The sequence below is a fragment of the Amphibalanus amphitrite genome, unplaced genomic scaffold (genome assembly GCF_019059575.1).
Source record: "Amphibalanus amphitrite isolate SeventyFive unplaced genomic scaffold, NRLGWU_Aamphi_draft 000660F_arrow, whole genome shotgun sequence".
Taxonomy (NCBI): Eukaryota; Metazoa; Arthropoda; class Thecostraca; order Balanomorpha; family Balanidae; genus Amphibalanus; species Amphibalanus amphitrite.
Genome location: NW_024882154.1, coordinates 91,946 through 112,388, shown reverse-complemented (window position 1 = coordinate 112,388; position 20,443 = coordinate 91,946). Strand labels below are relative to the sequence as shown.

Here is a 20,443-nt window from a genome sequence, read left to right as displayed (position 1 = left end):
AAACGTTCAGCCAGCCAACCATTCCATATCACGCCAAACACAAAAACGTCAGGATCCATTGTAAACAGTTAGCAACCGCCAACCAGTTAATATCTGATCGAATTGTCGCATACAACTAGAGCACCCTGAACGCCATCCGGCTGTCTCTCGCCTGCCCGCGTTACAGCCTGTGTTGAGACGGAGAACGAATTCCACTCCCACACCGCGTCAGTAACTCAAACTGGGCGTGGCTGGACTGCGTCGACGAGCACCGCCTACTTCCGGTCACATCCGCTCCCTCCCTCTCTCCCCCTCCCGCTGCACCCTCTCTCCCCTCGCGCGGCCCCCTCTCTGCCGGCCAGACACCGACAAAGTGGCGCCCGACGCCGCGTCGCGCCGCGCCAGAGACCCGTCGGGGCCGGCGCGGTCGAGGTAAAAAAGTAGCGGCGCCGGCGCCCGACCTCTTGTTGGCGGATGACGCCAAAACGGCGGCTGTTCGAGAGGCTCCGAAATTGAACGCAACATATTTTGGTAACAAATAAACTGGTCTCATGTTATATGAGGGAATGATTTTGACTAAGGGCTGAGAGACAGACATAGAAGCAATGAGGATTCATTCGATGTACGATGCATTAAAGTGAGAGTTTCTAGCGAGCATGGTCTATCAAAAAAGAGCACATGGTCGTGTGAGAAAAGCTCATTAAAAAGTCAGTAGCACCGCGACACGACCGACGATAACATCACTTAGGAGACATTTAACACCATCTTCACGTCTCGCCCCATCCCTTTCCTCATCACACAACCTCCCGCACGGAGTTTTTCTCGACGTGCAACGACAATTACATGCCCCGAGGACGGAAAGCCGGCGTTGGGTTCCCTTGAACTGTAAACAAACAGCACTGCGACTGCGGGTTCAACTCCCCGCCGAGTCAGAGTTTTTGCGCGACAAACCGCGAACACGATACGTTTCTGGGCTTGGAGGGTGCACGCAGCGTTCTCATCAACGCCTGTCTCTGCAGGGGGAGAGCACAGAGGGTGGAAGGTCAGTGACTTTTGGTCAGATGCCACGAACTATTGCCGGTGCGAGGGTTAGAAGTGTCATTCCTTTCTCAGCCTGCGGGCAAAATGGTCATGAAAACCATGAACGACAAATTAAAAACATTCCGACCCATCAAGAATCAGAACGCTGAATATGTAAAAGATTCAGAGGAGAATGGCGATGCATTACTTTTTACAATCATTATTTTCGCAAAGTGGCGACTATCGCACTTTTCCGATTGAACATAAGGCTTCGGAATTTAGATTAGCATTCCAATAAAGCAGTACTTCGAAGAACAAACAATAAACGTCGTTTGGTTTTCAAACACCCGGCTCTAACACTTTTCTATTGCCAATAAAACGTTGTCAAGCGTAACGTTATTGGTAAATACGTCGAAACCATGCCCCTGCGTCAACCACCTACCCGGTACAAAACCCGACTGAATTGGACGAGATATAAGCGGGTTCAAAGCCCGGGCGAGCTTCAGGGCCCTGTCATTTCACCGAGCCGTACTTCCTCCTTCGGCGTAGTAATCGTCCGGCTGAGAGAGACAGCGGTGCTCTCTCAATGCCACTGGCTGGGCCTCGTTTCATAAAAGGAATTACTTACGGCGTTCCGTCAATTATGCCAGATTTGGCGTATTTGATGCCAATTCGGTTTCATAAAGCCGGAGACCGGAGTAATTCACGCCATCGAAATAACGGAGCTTCATTTACGGCAAATGCTCGATTCCGGACCAATTGATGCCATTTGGGTTTCATAAAACGACGTAATTAACGCCAAATATTTTATCAAGCTCTTGATATCAGTGGTGTAAACTACGCACAAAAATGTTGCGTGATTTTGAATTAATGTGAAGATTCGAAGCTAATTTTTAATATATTTTATAATGTTGAGCCCGGTGAGGAAGAAAAACAGTCAAAATGAAGAAAAGAAGCTGCAAATCTTCTGTACCAGTCGCTTTTTGTGGCCACTATCGGAATTTTGTTTATTCGCCGCGCCGCGCCACTTTCGTAGTTAGGCACTTCTGCTTAGCTGGCTTTTTGCTGTTTTTAATATATTGTTTTAATAAAGGATGGTCATCAATATCAATTTTGTTTTTTTCATAAATAATTTTTAAGATTTAAATTCAACATAATTGTTTTATAATTTCTCGTAAAAAATAATTGTTGACATGAAATTGTAATTTGTAGGACGCTTGATAAATTACGGCAACTACGCAAATGTGCTTAGTTACGGAGGTGTAAACAATTCCAGTTGTGGCTTTGTGAAACGGCTTTATTTGCGCTCCGTAGTTTGAAAGGGTGTGAATTACGGAAAGGTGTAAGTTACGGCAGAGCTTTATGAAACGAGGCCCTGGTCTCAAATTACACCCATTGACGGTGTCTCGTCGCTCGGGTGCTCTGATCACCAGATGGGAGCCACTGAGCGAGAGTCGTCCCGGTGGTAGCCTAATGAGGTGTAATGGTAGGCGAGTAGTCTCTACGCTGATACGGCAGAGGGTTGTACGGAGGTGAATAAAGTGGGTAGATATCAAGCTGTAGCAGGTCGCTGCCTAGAAGTAGATAGAGCGACAGCTTGCGAGCCGAAGGAAGCCGGGGGTTCCGGTCTGCCAAAAGGAGCTGACGCTCTCCCTTCATGCTGGAATATCTCTGGAACTAGCCAGAGCAACAGCTACCAGCAGCCAGAAAAAGCTGGAACAGGGGTTACAGCCAGCCAATAGGAGCTGGAGAAGGAATTGCAGCTAGCCAAAGGTAGCTCGGCCATGAGTCCCAGCCAAATACTAGTAAACAGGATAGCTGCAGCAAGAGCTGCATGGCCATTGGCCAGCGTGATTAGCTGCACCAGAGCTCTCGCCGTGAGGAGAAGACAGATGAAAGCCATTTAGCACTGTAATTGGTGGGTAGGGGTGGCTAAATACCCTGAACCAACGAATGCCAGAGGCCTCAGGTAATCGAACACTAGAACAACGCCACCAGAATACCTGCGGCAGAGTCAATCAGCAAACAATTTAGACAAATAGGAGCCCCGGAGCATGGGAACGCCATCAAACTACAGACGTTAATTATTTTCACAGCTAATTTATCACTCATTAAAACGATGGACGTTCAACAGAACAAACAATAAATAAATGCAACTGACAAACCCGCATGATTTGTGTATGCAAATATACCACCAACAAATCACTATGTAATGTTCGCGCCCCGATGATAATCCATCCCCGATGATAATCTCTCTAGATAATGGGACTCATTAGCGGGAATATATTTCTGTTCGACCCATCTGAGGCTATTTCTATCCACCAAACTCCCCTGAATACCCATTAGGACTTCCGGCGTATCCAATTGCCGGCCTAATCGCGTCCCAAGCGTGTTTTCCATGCCTTACCATTCAGGGCCAGAGTTTTTGTATGACGTTATGAGATGAATACGGGCAGTGATAGTGGGCGGGAACGTAGTGTGGATACAGCTTTCATTGAGACGTTGCAGCTGAAAAAGATCGCAATGCTGCTGGAGCGGGACTAATTTCAGCAGCAAAGAAAACTTCGCGACACCGTAAGCAGTTAATAGCAAGCTATGAATGAAAACTAGTTGGCAGCCTCACTAAAAATGAAGCAGTAAGTTATCAGTGTGGTGACTAAGCCAGATACATATGTCCAAACCCACCTAGATTATCCAATCGTGCGGCGCGTGACAACACCAACCCGCAACACCTACCGCAGCCGAAGAATTCCATTCAATGCCCGAACCGCTACCTACACCCAATTAGTGATCATTAAACCCGTAACCGTTCTGCAACGGCATTAGCCCTCTGCATCCATTAACCCACTAAAGCCCGGTGTGTTGGGGTCAGAGCGGGCCGCTTTGCGCCGCCGCCGCGCCATTGCACGCCGCCGCCGCGCCGCTTCAGCCACCGCCGCGCCGCCACCGTCGCAGCCTGCAGAGCTAATATCAGGCCACTGGCTGCAAAGAATGACTGCGGCCAATGAGCCGCGGTCGGCGGATGGTGGGGTAAAATCTGGCCCGAATACGTGCCCGGCCCGCCGGGGAAACGTCCATAATTTGCTACCGTCCAGAGCCGAGAGTGTGTTCTGCAGGCGCTACGGCTGGAGTCTAATTCATTCGGGCAAAAGTATGGAGAGGAAATAAAGTGACTGGTTTCTGCTCTCAATAGTCGTATTTCAGTGTCTTTTTATGACGCTTTCAGATGCTCTCTTTTCTAAATATTTTGAATATTTAACACTGAATACATGAATACAAAAATATTCATCTTTTTTATGTAGATTGTCATCCTCAAAATAATTTTACACCAAATTCGCTTGCCCAAAAACATGGTCCCACATCTCAACTCTTTTGCTACGCTCCGGGTCGCCAGTATATGACAGAGAGCCAAAGTCATCCCGACACCCGAATCATACCGGGGATAAACGGCCAGTCCCGTGCCACGTCACCGCACATCGGTCACATTCAGTGTCAGATCCAGTCAACAGCAGACACACATTCGCCGCAAAATGGCCAGACACGTATTGTAATCATGGCAACACATAAATCAGAGAGGGCATGACGCAAACCCAGCTAGAGAGGGATAGTGGATATCCACTGTCCAGCAATATTGCAGCGATGAGGCGCATCTGCCCCTGGCTAGTTTTATATTAAATGACGAACATTTAATTCTAAAATAACTTGATAATACAATCACAGCATGAGATCTTAATTCTAACCCGTAGGAGAGATGCGGCATATCGTCTTTCTGGTGACCTTCCTACCATTATCAACTCCTGTAGCATCTAGCTCGATAATTGGCAATCCCTGATCTACGATACCCAGTAATACCATCACATCCAATACCCGAAATGTCAAGGACAACTGCGCCAGCACGCCAATAAACGAGCTCATTTCGACGGGCGACACACCGTGCGAGAGCCCTGCTCGAAACGGCCCGTGATTTTTCCGTGAAATATGGCTGTATTTCCGGCGCAGACTGCCTGTGAGAAGTTCATCATGTCGCCATGGGAGCCCGTGCGGAGGCACGTCGTTTATCAACCGACACCTTGCGGTGAAAAAGCGTCGGACGTCTTAATAGGCCCAGATGGCCACCGCACCCTCGGACAAGAATGGTCAACGGAGCTGGTCAAGCGCATCGCGCACGATTGCTTCGTAGATAACTGTCGATGCACCATCGTTTTTCACCAAAAGACGCGGAAACCCACCGCGACAATTGTCGTTAATGTTTCTGAAGCTGAAACGAATCGTCGTTTCTGTGGCGGTTCAAAGGTCTGACTAAAGACCGAGAGACGCCGATTTAGCGTTAGAGAGTCAGAGATTCAGTCGGCATTCCGCGCGGGTGGTCGGGCCTCCGACAGAAATCTTCTGATCCTCAGAACTGTTGAATAAATCAACTGCCAGTATGACAGCCATTACTGAATACTAGATGGCGGCATGTCACTTTCTGTCAGATAGCCATCTCTGCAGCGGGATCGTCCAGGAAACGAAGGCCCGTGCATGTCAGCTGAAAGCGGCAAAATCCTGCTCGTCACTCCACTGGTAACGTGGGCCGAGCTGTAACCTACTCCAGCAGCAGCGAACTTCGTGAATAAAAATGGTTACTTTGGTATTATTTATTATTATTATTTCATATTCCCACTAACCACCATTCGGTGGGCATTACAGAGGGAAACACATTGACACACATAAACAATATACATACAATACAGGCAGCGCAGTGCCCTGTCATTCATAAGCACGCATAACGAAATCAAAATCCAGAACAAAAGCGATTTTCTATAACAAAAAGTTTGATGAGACAGCGAAGCCTCATGAGTAACCGGCAATTATTACAACGAACAATGTGACATCACCGGAACAACACCACATACATATGCATCATTTTACCGCGTGATTTTCCAAAATATATTTCACAAAATCAGCTTTCGAATAGTTTCGGACATGAATGGGCAAGCTATTCCATAGTTTTGCACCACTGTAAGAGAAGGACGCTTTCTTCATTTCAGTCCTAGGTATAACTAGGTCAAGGTTGCCTGATTGCCTTGTTTGTCGGTCTGACTGTCTCTCTTTAAAGAGAGACACAATTAGTGGCGGCATACATTCAGGGATAAGTAGACATTGGCGAACTGTTTTTAATACCGCGATTTTATGCTGTAAGGCAAGATCTCCACGCCAAGCCAGTCTGTGAGCTTCGCGACCTGCGATACGCTGTGCAAATTTAACTATTTTTCCTATTCTCTTCCCTTGTGTCACATTACAATTTCCCCAGAGAGCCATGCAAAAGCGAATATGAGGAAGAACAAGGGCATTGACTAGGAGGACAATTACTTTTAAGGGCATCACGCGACGAAGTTGGCCCAATCGAATTAGCATACCAGTACACTTTCGAATGACACCGTCAATGTGACTGCTCCACGTAAGACAACTATCCAGCGTTACGATGGCTGTACGGGTACTGCAGTGTTAAAAATATTTAGACTACTAACATTGACATTTTTCATGGTGACTTTGGAACCAAACACAACAACTTGCGTTTTGAGAACATTAAGTGCAAGTAGATTTCGTGAAAACCACTCAGAAAGTTTCTGAAGAGCAACGTGAAGTCGAGTTATGACATTGCTTATATCACGAGGCGAACCAGAGACCAACACTTGGGTGTCATCTGCATACTGGATAATTGTACATAAGCCATGAGCAACTGCAGGTAAATCATTCACGAATAGATTGAAAAGCGTTGGACCCAGAACACTTCCCTGTGGCACACCGGTAGATACATGACCTATTGCGTCGTCGCAACCCCGCACGTACTGAGATCTACCTGACAGGTAGCTTTCAAACCAAGGATGGTCAATGCCATATTGGGAAAGTTTACTCAGCAAGATGTTGTGACTGACGGAATCAAATGCCTTACTGTAGTTGTATACGACAGACAACTACAGAAAACTTCAGCCCATCACACTAGGAAAACATGCATTATAGTCATGAAGCTAAAAAGCCATGCAATACTGGGATGACAGTTGACACGCCAAGTTTGTTCACCCCTTCCTGAACTATCGGTCCCCAACAGCGACCCAGATGAAAGGCGGTCCTTCAGCCCCTCAGCTGGACCGTCAGATGCCCGCCCATCCTGTTTCTCATGCCCACTTCGCCACAGGAAACTGTCCCTGCCGCCGCCGGACCGGCGCAGGCTGGGACAGGGAGGAAATCTGATACTTTCTGTCGGCAGTTTCGGGGCCGAGCGCTCGACCCTCTAGGGTGGCAGGGGCGGTCCCAGGCACCGGGACGGGAGGGTGGAAGGGGCAGTCCCAGGCAGCGAAACGGGGCAGGCGTGGCCGTTTCTGTTGTCGAGTAATTCACAGACGATTGCACGGAGAGCCAGGTTCCAACGTTGACATTATGTAATGAATGGGAATGGGGAATAAATCCCAAACAATTTCACAAGCATTGCACCAAAATATGTAAGGACCAAAATGAACCTTGAGGATTTCCAATCAAGTAAACGCAGACTTGAGACCCATCTTTTGAGGACCGGTGATGCTACAAATTCTACCGTCTTCCTTCATCATCACAAGGCAAGGGAGGAAAACGGCCCACCCTGGGAAACGGGCGAGCCCGCTGTATAAGCTCGTCTGACCCTGAGAGCCCCTCCCCCCCCCCTCCGTCCGTCCACGCAGGGCGGCGCGCGCTTTTTGCGCGCGGTAATCGCTGTGGATAATCGGCGCGCCCGAACCGCGCCAGGTCTGTCAGCGGTGCGCCAGATTCGCGCCGTGTGGCGCCGCCGGCGCGCCAGCTTCGTCTCGGGAGCTGATGGCGCCAGGTGCCAGCTCTGGCACGGCGCAATGAAAATGTGACCCACGTCTTCATACAAACAACAATCATTGAAATCACCATCCGTTAACTACAACGGACATCCTGCTAAATAAAAAAGTTTTGTAACAAAATTATTTTATCATTGATCACAAAGTTACTGTCTTAGAGTTAAGTTATAAGTGAATCAAATAAAAGACTTCAAACATTTTTAAAATATCAAAAGCACAGCATATTCAACTGATCAAATTTCGCTACAAAACAGCGTCCCTCTCTCAATTTAAGCATCCAGGTGTGCCCTCCACATCATTGCAGAACGACCCGTATGAGTCATAACCGGTGCCACCACCGGCACTGGCCACCATTCGCCATATAAAGCTCCACAGTGCGGGCGCCTGATTGATTTATTATCAACAGTCGCTCCACCAGTTGGCCGAGTGGGACTGCCTCAGTCACAGACCGCTCCTATCTGATGCAGTCGGGGAGATTGATAGCCAAACTGTGAGAGGTGTGTGGCGCGTTCCTGAGGTTGCAGCGGCAGACATCGGCACATCGAAGCCTGCCAGTCGATGTCGGACGTGTCAAGGTCATCGGAGAGGTCTGACAGGGTCATTGGAGAGATTTGACAGTGGCACTGGACAGTCGATTGCACCAAGGTAGCCGGTGACAGAGCTGGCCCTGCCGGTGTCATCACAGAATCTAGCAACGCCAATCAATGTCAGCATGCCGAGGGTTTCAGAGTCACTGCTGGGCACTGGGCAGTTTATATCACTAGGTTATACGGTGTCTGGGAGCATTGGTGTTATGACGCAGTGAAAATCGTACACCAGTATCGTTCGAACCACTTGTAGGCGTAATGTGAAACACTTTGACCATCGGTGTGACACGAATGACTTCACAGGTTAACGGAAAGTGACAAGCGTCCAGCTAACCGTGAAATCGACGCAGATATTTCAGCCAAACGGCGCTACGGTGTCTTCATGATTTCCCATCACAGTAACTTCCCCAGAGCCTGCGCTGGGCGAGTCGCTGGTTCTTCACGATTATTATGTCTTCCTCCATCAAAATAGCAAAAATAAGTTGGGTCTAGTTCGCAGAGACTTCATTACCACATTATCTATGACAAATACAGTTTTGTCAAAATATTAAAGTAAAAAATATTACAGCGAATCAGTCTGCTATTTGATTCTAAACCATTTCATGCGCTTTCAAATTTCATTAAATTTTAAAATGAAAACACCAACCCTGCACCGTCACCGTCAGTCAGCCGTCAGGCCAGCGTCCCCATCTCCCCTGGTCGCACCGTCAGCTGGTAGCACGTCACTCATAACTGACGCGTCACATTCAGCGCCGCCGCGCCGCTATCGCCGCAGCCGCGCCACAATAGAGTCACAATGGCGGCGCGGCAGCGACAGAGGCGACGCAGTGACTGCGGGAAGGGATGACGGGGGTATTGTGAAACAGCGGACCGAGGTATCGTTGGAAGAGGGTTCCCCCGTGGGAAAGAAGTGGGATTATGATACGTCAGATGTCAAGATCGTGACAGTTAACGTTGCAGTCAACGTAGGTCACTGAATAGTGTATTGGTTAAAAAAAGTCAGGCAGCATTCGGTGTCTATCTAAATACCACAACTGTCACCTAGTGACTGTCATTCATCAGTTAGTTGATTCATCATCAGTTAGTTGCAGGCATTAGAGAACCTTTATGCAATTATTTTTCGATTAATCTTTTTGTGATCTAAAGGAACACAAATATTGGCTATCGGAAAATGTCAACGGCCAAAAAACATGTCAGGCCCGGTGTTTTATTACCATTCGTGACCTTATTGACGTCTATTATTCCCATTGTGGTCAGCTACCATATCCCGAGGAGCCAAAAAGTAAAGCAGCGCTGCACTGCAGCACCTCAATCTGAGTTCGGTTCAGATCGGTTTACCGTAACAGAATGCATGGCCATTGGCCAGGCGATACATTACTCGCTATCTGATGACAGAATCCAAAGGACATCACAGCAGCGAAAGCTGCGGGTGCCTGCATGGCTGCAGCTTTGCTACAATCGATCTCATCATAACCGTTGAGGAGCAATTCTCCCACAGTTGGTAATAACGGTAACCGGCGTCCTGGCATAAGGTCTGTGAGCCTCAAGTGGTTCGTGTTTGTTCTATCCAAACACTTCACCACCGTGTACGCGGCTCTCTGCTGTCCAGCTTCTGCCAGCCGCCTGCTGGTGGTCGTTTGCTGATTGCTACCGCCCGCTGGCTTGCTGAATGCTGACTGCTGAGTGCACCCAGCAGGAGCCGCAAGAGCAGCAGCAGCAGTGCCAGTGACAACCGGCCAACGTCTGAGAGAAGCCCGTTGTGACGTGCTCGCCCACGCCCTCTCCGCGTCCGCCCTCGCCCGACTGACACGCGCACGCCCACGCCCTCGCCCTCTCCTCCAGACCTCGCCCTCGCTTCGATCGAGACTCGCCCACATGTCCTCGCCCAGATCGACTTGGACGTGTCCGGCGCGGAAGCACGTAGCCATCATGTGGTGCCGAGATCCAGGGCTGTGATTACGCTAATGATGGTCACTTTGGACGCATTGGTCATGTCCTGAGGCAAGAAGTACATAGACTTGTGGTCATTGTCAGCAAGAGCTGGGTACTCTAAGCTCAGAAATGGGATGAGAAGATGACTAATCTACAATATTCTTCGGCAAAACATAAAGTTACCATACAGTAAAAGAAATTTCAACTGAATGAGCATGCTGAAAAACATTTAATAAAAACACACTTTATTACCTGTCATCTGATAGACATGCCCTATAGGATTGATTTATTACATGTTCTGCTTATTAACCAGAGATATGAAATTATAATTTATGACTGACCACACTGCGGCAAGACTGAGATCCAATTTCACAAAAATGTTTTAAAGTCGCGAAGAACCCTATGACAACGGACGACGAAGTTCCCAGAGTTATGACCCGAGGCACTCCGGACATTTCTCGGCTGCCTTCACCGACAATAACCTTCACCTCGTCTCCGGTCACCCCAGCGGCCACCATCTTGGTACAGTCTCACGCCAGCGGCCACCATCTTGGTCCAGTCTCACCCCAGCGCCGGCCGGTCTCCTATGACCCGGTCACGGCTTCAGACCTCCAGTTTAATTGCCGCTCCGTTCGGGCCAAACGTCTCTTCAGAGGCCACCGCGGCCGATTTGGTCCAGCCGGCACAAAGTCGGCGCCGAGAGTTCTCTGATTTAGTGAGGTCCCGAACAGGAGTGTTATCAAAATCCAATCGGCTGGCGATAAAGGAGAGCTCTCCAGCCACGAAACAGGCCAGGCCCCAGCAGCTGTCTGAAAAGCGCTCGATGAGATGGGAAACGAAGGAACATAATAGTCCGTAAAACTTCTCCAAAAGTGGTGACGAACTTTTCCGGGATAGAGCCTGATCATCTGTGAAATTCGTCCCAAACTACCGTCATAGAACGCTTGCCCGGCGCAGCACAGTATGGTAGCAGCATAAGGAGATAAAGGGTTATATGGGGATTAAAATGGGGTTAGATATTATACAAATCAAAACAAATGTTTTGAAATAAGTATGGCCACAAATACAAGGAAGCGGAATAGGAAACCCGATCCGCCGCCTGGAATGCGGACACCCATCGACAGCGTTATAATCTCCACATCGGTCTCTCCCAGCTGTGAAGTGACCTTTAGCGCCGCGGCAGAGCGGGCTCTCACGTCTCGGTCCCGGGATGGGTTTCACCCTACCCGGTTCCTCCGTCCGAGCGGTGCTGGACCGAGTCTCCCGGCGCGGTGCTCGATGGGTGGACGGTCCGACCCCCGCCGGGTCGACAGCCGGGACGGTCCGGGAAGAGGCACGACCAGAGAGATTCAATTACGGCGGCGTCTGAGCTCGGCTCTGGACACGCACGGTTGGGTGCAGAGGAGGGACGGCGGAGGGATGACGGAGGGACCGCGGAGGGATGGAGGAGGGACCGCGGAGGGATGGCGGAGGGACCGCGGAGGAATGGAGGAGGAACCGCGGAGGGATGGAGGAGGGACCGCAGAGGGATGGCGGAGGGACCGCGGAGGGATGGAGGAGGGACCGCGGAGGGATGGAGGAGGGACCGCGGAGGGATGGCGGAGGGACCGCGGAGGGATGGCCGAGGGACGGCCTGCCGGGAGGATAGGGAGAGGATAGGGCGACTGGCGCACAGCGGCCTGCTGACCGACTACCGCGCCGGTAAGGGTGGAAAGATATTGGACGTTGAGCAATTCACGGAAAGTTGAAAGGTTTCAAGTTGTCCACTTGCCTTGGTAAAAGAGAAGTTTGTGCTCATTTAACAAACGATATACAATACTACACCCGACATTTTGTGGGTCTTATTCTACAATCCAGCCCCCACTTCACAGTTCTAATATATTATCCCTCAACAGGGGCCCAGGCTCAGGGGCGGATCCAGGAAAACTCCAAGGATAGGGTCATGAATCGAAGTGGTGCCCCTACCTATACCCAAAATTAAAAACTCAACGGATTTCGTCCACTTCATTTTGGTGGTGCCCCCATTTTCAGTTTTTTATTTTTATTTTTTATTTTTAGTCAGTATCTTAACTCTTACCCACAACCACATTTACCAATTGTAAGCAAGTATATATGAATGTGCTATGTGTATATATGTTGTGGACGCTGAGTAGTGAGTACTTACCAGGAACGTTATCAGGTAAGCGAATCGTTGTCAGTCCGACGAACTTGACCCTGGCGTCTAAAGGGTCTGTCCTTGACACTTCAGGCTTGTCAGGGGCACCAAAGTCCTTCCAGGGACACCACAAACCTGTCAGGGGCACCTACGGCCTTGTAGGGGCGCCACAGGCCCGCCAGGAAGCAGGGGCACCACAGGCCTGCCAGGAAGCAGGGGCACCACAGGTCTAGCAAGTATACACGACAGGCCTGTCAGGGGCACAACGGGCCTGTTGGGCCCATGAGCACCCCTAGAGGCAGGGGCACCACAGTCCTTCCAGGGGCACCGCAGGCCTGTGAGGGGCACCAGTGGCCTAGCAGGGGCACCAGTCAACACAGGCCTGCCAGGGGCACCACAGACCTGCCAGGGGCACCAGAGGCCTGTCAGGAGCACCACCGACCTCGCAGGGGTAACTTGGGCCTGTCAGGGGCACCACGGGCCTGTCGAGAGGCACTTCAGGCTTTTCAGGGGCACCATAGTCCTCTCCGGGCGCAGGGGTAGCAGGGGCACCAGAGGCCTGCCAGGGGCACTACAGGCCTAGCAAGGGCACCACTGGTCTATCAGGGGCACCACGAGCCTGTCATAGCCAGGCATCTCAGGCTTGTCAAGGCCCAGGGGCACCACAGGTCTGTGAGGGGCACCAGCGACCTAGCAGGGGCACCAGTCAACACAGGTCTGCCAGGGGCGCCACAGACCTGCCAGGGGCACCACAGACCTGCCAGGGGCACCAGAGGCCTGCCAGGGGCACCACAGGCCTAACAAGGGCACCACGGGCCTGTCAGGGGCACCTCAGGCTTGTCAGGGCCCAGGGACACCACAGTCCTTCTAAGGGCACCGCAAGCCTGTCAGGGGTACCACAGTCCTTCCAGGGGAATTACAAGCCTGTCAGGGGCACCCGAGGCCTAGCAAGGGCACCACAGGCCTGCCATGGACACCACAGGCCTACCAGGGGCACCACCGGCCTTGCAGGGGCGCCTCAGGCCTGTCAGGGGCACCACGTGCCTGCCGGGGACACTTCAGGCTTGTCAGGGGCGTTACAGTCCTGTCAGGGCCCAGGGGCACCAGGCCCGTGGTGTCCCTGCTAGGCCTGTGGTGCCCCTGGCGGTCCTGTGGTGCCCCTGTCAGGACTGTGATACCCCTGATAGGCCGGTGGTGCCCCTGGCAGGTCTTTGGGCCCCCGGGCCTCAAGGGGGGGCCATGACCCATGTGACCCCCCCCCCTTGGATCCGCCCCTGTGTGAGCCGCTCCCCATGGAGTGTCCTGTTGTGTTCGGGGGAGGTTTGACAGTCACGGGAGGGTTCGGCGGTTAGGGGGGTGCAGCGGTCACGTGGTCACTAATGATGTGGTGATTGGTGACGCCCCGCAGCTGGTGATGATGGATGATGAAGTGATAGTGGAGTGGACTGGCCAGGCTCCACTCGCGCTGGCTGCTCCACCCGCTGAAATTTGGCCCCGTCCACCCCACTCCCCCACCTGTATCCTACCTCACTGCCTCCCCACCCTCCCCTCTCCCTCCCCCGCCGATAATCACCGATTCTTCTGACCCGCCGCTGCACGCGGCGCAGGGTAGCCAACCGGCCTGTGTGTTTTTGCCTCTCCTCTTTTGTGCCAGGAATTACGGGTTGTGGGCACCGCCAGGTAAGCCGGCCGGCCGGGGGAGCACACGAGGAAGGGAGGCAGTAAAACAGCGGGGAGGTTCGGCTCCCGATACCACGCTATGTAGTACCTCATCGCGGCACCGCCCTGCGCATGTCAGCGCTGCAAATGGAGCACCAAACGCACTCAGCGGCGGCGAGGGAGCAAACGATACAAATCCGTATAATTGTCACTTTGGATTGCCTGGATAGTTAATGTGCTAGCGCGGCCAATCGTAAAGCTGTTCACCTACGAATACCAACGCCTTATGAATACAAACATAAAATGATGACACTATTCCATTAGGAAGCCCTTCATTAAGGGAATCAATAATCATGGGGCGATATAATCGCCAAATACGTCAGCCAACACTGATGAAGAGCGCATACCTCATTAGGGAATAACCGTACGACAGCCGATGGGTATGATAAAGGCAGGCCTCATAAGATAAATCGCACCGCAATTTTGTGGATACTTGCCAACAAAACAACCCCCAGGTAATCCAAGAATCGCCCATAGTGGCACTCAAGTAGTTTTATGTTATGCGCGTACTGCATAATACTAGGTAGATGATACGCCAAAAAAAAGTTAACAAAATCGAGACAAGGGGTAAACGCGACAACCTTTCTAATGAAATGCCTTTGCTATTACCTAAAGGGTCGTATCGTCATCCAGGATCCAATGACTCGATGCCACCAGTCCCAGAGATAGCCGAAACACACACACACACAGACACACAAACCCACCGACGCACGTGTCCAAGCGTCGTTAGGGGCGGCCGGGTCGGTCCGATCGCTGGCCGATAATTCCAGTGTAATTTGCCGCTTTTTCACCGTCCACCATCACCAATTAGACATACTTAGTGTGCGGCCAGTGCGCTATCTGGGAGACATCGCCACTCGGCCATGGTCAATGTCAGGGCAGAGCCCAGCTGGTGGACGCCGGTAGCATCTGATAGCAACGCCACTTAGTGCCAGTTCATACCAATCGAGCCAGAGTTGGGCCCAGTGATGCTTGTGAGCTGGATTTCGACTGGATAACTGGTCAAGATGGTATGGAAAAGACAGTAGACACCCGGTGTAAATGTGAGGCTCAAGCCGGACAGGAAGATTTTATTAGCAGTGATTGATTGAAATGGCTTGGTGGTCAGTATCAAACGATCAATTGATAGTTTTGATCAAGGTCATTGAGTTGCATCGACTAGTTCATTATCCTGTTACGAAGAAAGGGATCAGCACACATTCCTGCCATTGTCTCTGTGCGTATATGACACCCATTTGAGCAGTGATTCATTATTATATATTCATTATATATGGCACATACGAACAATAAGAGCAGGCTCACGATTCAATACGAGAATGGGTACCGCTAATTCTAGCGATGGTTCGCCGTGAATGCCTTAAGCAGCACACGGCGAAGTTCACTCGAAACGATGAATGATGAGCGTCATCCAGACTTCTAACCACTAACGGGCGCATCGGCGGCTCAAAAAGAGACGTTGATGTCTCCCCACGCTTCGCCCACGTTGCGTGTACCGCTGTGACACGCAACATGGCGTGCGTAGCGACGTGCATCGCTTTGTGCACATCAGTGCAGCATAGCGTGCAGGCCAGTGCACATCAGTGCACAGACTGATTCCAAGACACCACTTGGCGTGTCCATCCCAATTATGACAGGCCTTGGAGACAGAACATCTCTTCAGGAGATGATGAACACAAAGTGGTCTTTGTGCCGGATATGCTACTCGACAGGGACTTTGGAGGATGATTCAGTTCAACGCACAGAGAACACGGACGACTGGAAGAAGTCGGACACCAGTGGGCGTGCTTAACTGGGTCGCTCTCAAGGAGTCTTTAGACGGACTCTAGTCTCTATAATGCGTGCACTTCTTGCACAAGGCGCCAACGTCAACCGGGTCACTTGTGGCCCAGCCAGTTGCTAGGAGTAGGGTATCAAGCTATGAGAAGTATTCCTTCTGAAGCTGGTCAAATATTTAGAGTCCATTCAAAAGGACCTTTCTTGCACCAGGATGCGTCTCTTGGAGACGCTCATTCACGACCGCAATTATTATAATGATGTAAGGCGTCCTTCAGAGGTCATCACTCGAACAAGGATTCACTCCGGTAGCGTATGGCTTCCTACCCCTGCATAAGGAGACGAACAAGTAGGTACCGACACAGCCGATCGAGCTGGTCGAGAAAGCGGAGCGAATGATCGCCCCTGTTGCCGTGTCGGGTCAGCGGTGAGGCGCGGGCAATACGCGGAGGTCACAAAGTCCAACTCTCACCCGCGGGTTAGCTTTGGTCAACGATGTTGCAACCCGGTGATAACTCCTAGCGCATGCACGATGCTCGCTTTAATGTGTGAGAACTGAAATGCGACGGGTTCTTACCGGTGTTATGAGGTGTTTAAACGTGACCAGGAGTCGAAACATGCTGTAGGCACGGGTATTTCGGAAGCATTGAAGCGTAAAGTTTGAATGAAATGTGTGCAGGTGTGCTAGTCAATTTGAAGATCCATATATGCATAGTTGTTAATCATCGTGAGCAGTAACGGTATAACTTGCAAGAATATGTGCGGAAACTCGGCAAGCACATTTGTCGCATGTCACCGTCCATTACAAAGCTGGTATGAATGAGCATTGAACATGTTATCATCATCAGGAAACATCGGATGCCATCGATAACACTGAATTAGGGTCTTACAGCAGTTTACGTGTAAGCTGAACACTTTTATACGGTAAATGCACGGCACTAGAATATTTTCCCACAATTCATCAGCCGCGATGAATGGCAGACCCAGGCCCAGCTGGGTCCAAATAGGCTCTACTGATTACGGGACACCTAAAAATACCAGTCTACAGTTTATGTAACCCGTGTAAAGGTATGTTGTCTCGGCTTTAATATGATTAACTCTGGTCACGACTTCTGTCCATAGCTTTTGACCATGACCGGATGCGTCACCCACGCACCGCGTTAAACGGCATTTTTGATAAACATAATTTAAAAACAAGTTTTGGCATCGACTGATGTCCAAAGCGCATGTAAATTAGCAGTTGAACCGTGTACGCGATAGCTTTAGCCTTTCTTTGTCAAGATTGGCCGGCGATTTTTATTTCACTAGCAACAAGAAAAGTAATGCATTTGCTTTATCCTGTTGCTCAAGTCGAGGAACAAAATAAGACAACGCGGTGTGCGCCTATCATAAAGGCGAATCATACTTTTGGACAGCCTTCCAATGCAAAGAACGGCGAACAAAATCCTCAATATAGAAGGCCTTCGTTTAGCGTCCCGTGACCACACGTTATCACACAATTACCTCATCTCCTAAAGCCTTGCACATTCCTGACCCTCTCCCATGTATGCGTATGTGTGCGTGTGTATGTGTGCGTGTGTGCTAAAGCCACCAGCGCGTGTCCCCGGGGTCTGTTCAAACGCCGCCGAGCTCCCTCCGAGTGGCCTGTCAACAGACCTGACATACGGGTCGGGATCGCCCGCCCGGCCCGTCCCACCAGAGGACAAACATGGTCCACTGTTCCTGAGGCCGCCGAGTGAAGCCGTCGGACGGAGCTCGGACTGTTTGCTTGCTCGGACGCTGATTGTGAGGCCGTGTTTGCTGTCCCCTGCTCCCCATGTTTGCTGAGCTGAGAAAGATGTCCACCCTGGACCGCAGGACTTTTTACGCTTTTTAGTCTCGTTTGTCGAACTGGTTTGGTGTTTCTCGACTGTGGATAAGGAATGTGGGATGCAGTAATATCTCGTTACGGAGAGAAACAAAAGGGAATTGCTGCCAACGACGATCATCAATAACGCTGACAAAGCATCGGCGTGTCTGAAAGATAAGGTCACACTCAATAAAAAGATCACATTGAGCAACACTTACCCATAGACCAAGTTCCCTCAGAAGATCTTCAGAAACACAACCGTCACTGTGTCCCTAACTGTCAGTCTCTGTATCGCTATGTCTCGGTCAGAGACACCGCACAGAGTGAGAGGTTTGACCTCACCGCTTTGCTCCAGCAATCCCACTGAAGACACGGCAGATATCCGACCCGATTGCTTCACGCCAGATACCGGTCACTCAGTCACCACTGTGTTCGATTATCTCACAATGAAGTCTGCATACGCCCACAGTCGCACGAACAATGTTCAATCGTTCAACAGCCCATTGGCACTGAACGCGCCACAGCAGCCCGAAGCACACACCACCCTCACACGCCAACGGGACCCGACTGCCGCGTCGCCGGCCGCGGAGTCGCGGACGCCGCCGCTCGGCTGTTTGCGCATGCGCGCTCACCAACTCTGGACATGCTGGACCGGGGAGGACGGGCCGTAAAAGAGGGACGGCGGGGGGGGGGGGGGGCGGGGGGCGATGGCGGTCACCATACAATGGTGAGTGTGGGGGTCACTGATGCGTTTATTGTTGTGCTTTTGACATGTCTTGTGACCCAGCTATCTAATTCCCTATTTGTCGTTTGTCATTTACAAGATATATCGTTCGTTTTACAAGATAGGTGAACACGCTAAACGGTACACCGACAAACATACAAAAACATGTCATGTAGTCACTGTTGAAGATAATTATGATTAAACTCAGACGCTACAAAATTCCACAGAAATAATCGCAACATGTCCCATTTCCGTTCCGTTCCGTTTATTGATTATAATTTGGGATCACACATTGGACAATTCATAATTTATGGCACTGTCAAACGGGATTGGTCGGAAAGGATTCACATGTTAGTTTTGAACCACATTTAACCCGCGCCCCACTGGGGTCTGCGTATAACACGCCCTACTGGGGGGGGGGGCTATTCATAGCCCCCCCTCCTAACTCCGAAACTACTGGGCCGATCGTCAAAATTCAAACGGCGTCTGATAGCCCCGGAAAAACTGTCGAGCGAAACCTAATTTCATTGACCTTGAGGTCACCGATGACGTCACAGGTCAGGTCAAAGTAAAAATTATTAGCATTTTGCTTGTTCGCGTTTTGGGCTCTAGCCGCCGTCTTACAAGTCAGATCAGGCTCATTTTTGGTTCACACACTCGTGAACAGATTCTCTAGATACCCTGAGGGTACCAAACTTGTACTTTGATTTTCAGGTCAAGGTCAGGTCATCACAGGTCACGAAAATATTATATCATGCGTCGGTCACGTGACACATGTTTTATGGTCCATTTAGGCCAAATATTTCGAATTTGATGTCGTCTGTGTCATTCGAGGTCATTTTGAGTCGAATTTAGCTTAGGTCAGGTCACTTTCAGGTCAAAAAAGGTCAAATTTTGAAGTTATAATTTTTCAACAGAAAAGGTGTCTATTGGATGCAGTTTGAGCTCAGGAACACGATGGTGCTATTTATATTGGTGTACGATGTCAAATACGTGCTGAAAAATTGATTTGAAAAATTTATAATTGTGAATTTTTTGCAATAATGCGCATAACTTGGCCATTTTTGAAGATATTTAGCTAAAACTTGCTAGAGTTAGTCATACTAACGCGTTCTATCACATATATTCCGTTTTTTTCGAAAAGTCAAAAACTCTTTGAAAAAATGTAAAAATGTAAATTTTGAATTTTATTATATAAAATTTTCGAATTTTTAAAAATGTCGAAAATCCGAGATAGCAGTTTGATAGCGCAGTCTATTCTGAGTCCTATCATGCAAAGAAATTGGATCTAGCTTAAAAACTGAGCCCTTGGGTCACACCGGGAGCCCTATGAAATTAATTGAAGAGCTGGGAGAAAGCATCGTTACTTTTGCGCTCGTTCTTTTTGGGCTTGTGGAATACAGTAAATAATGACGCACGATTTCAGTGATGATATGCCAGGTTTTATAACGCTTTAAAATTGATTCCTGACTTACCTACATCTGATTTGATAATGTGAAACCATTTATTGTCACCGATGTTTGAGGCCAGCGTTCTAGATGTGTTTCGTGGAAAAGAATTATGCCGACCATCAGTATCATTTCGTTAGCGCTTCTGCAAAAATGAAAAGTGTTTGTAGACTAGCCATGACACCTAGGGATAGTTTTATGTGGGGGTAGTCAGAGCATACATGTGTTTGTGTACGCAAACTTCAATGTTTTTTAAAGTATTCATGCCAAGCGTCAATGACTTCGTCTTAGACCGGTGTTTTCCCTGTTGTTTTGCAAAGTTGTCAGATGAAAAATGATTTAAGAAACCTATTTTATTGACGATGACGTGACAATATAGGTACCCTCGGGCCTCGAAAGAAATGGCAAAGAATGT

At 49.8% G+C, this 20,443-nt stretch overlaps 1 protein-coding gene across 1 annotated transcript in view; it reads right to left on the bottom strand.

Moving 5' to 3' along the window:
* Positions 1–18,445, bottom strand: part of LOC122364173 (netrin receptor UNC5C-like) — a 98,575-nt gene extending 80,130 nt beyond the window's left edge. Inside the window, exon 1 of the mRNA XM_043334315.1 lies at positions 18,075–18,445. The gene's annotated coding sequence lies outside the window, so the exon portion shown is untranslated. The remainder of the gene's footprint in view (positions 1–18,074) is intronic.
* Between the last annotated feature and the right edge of the window lie 1,998 nt (positions 18,446–20,443).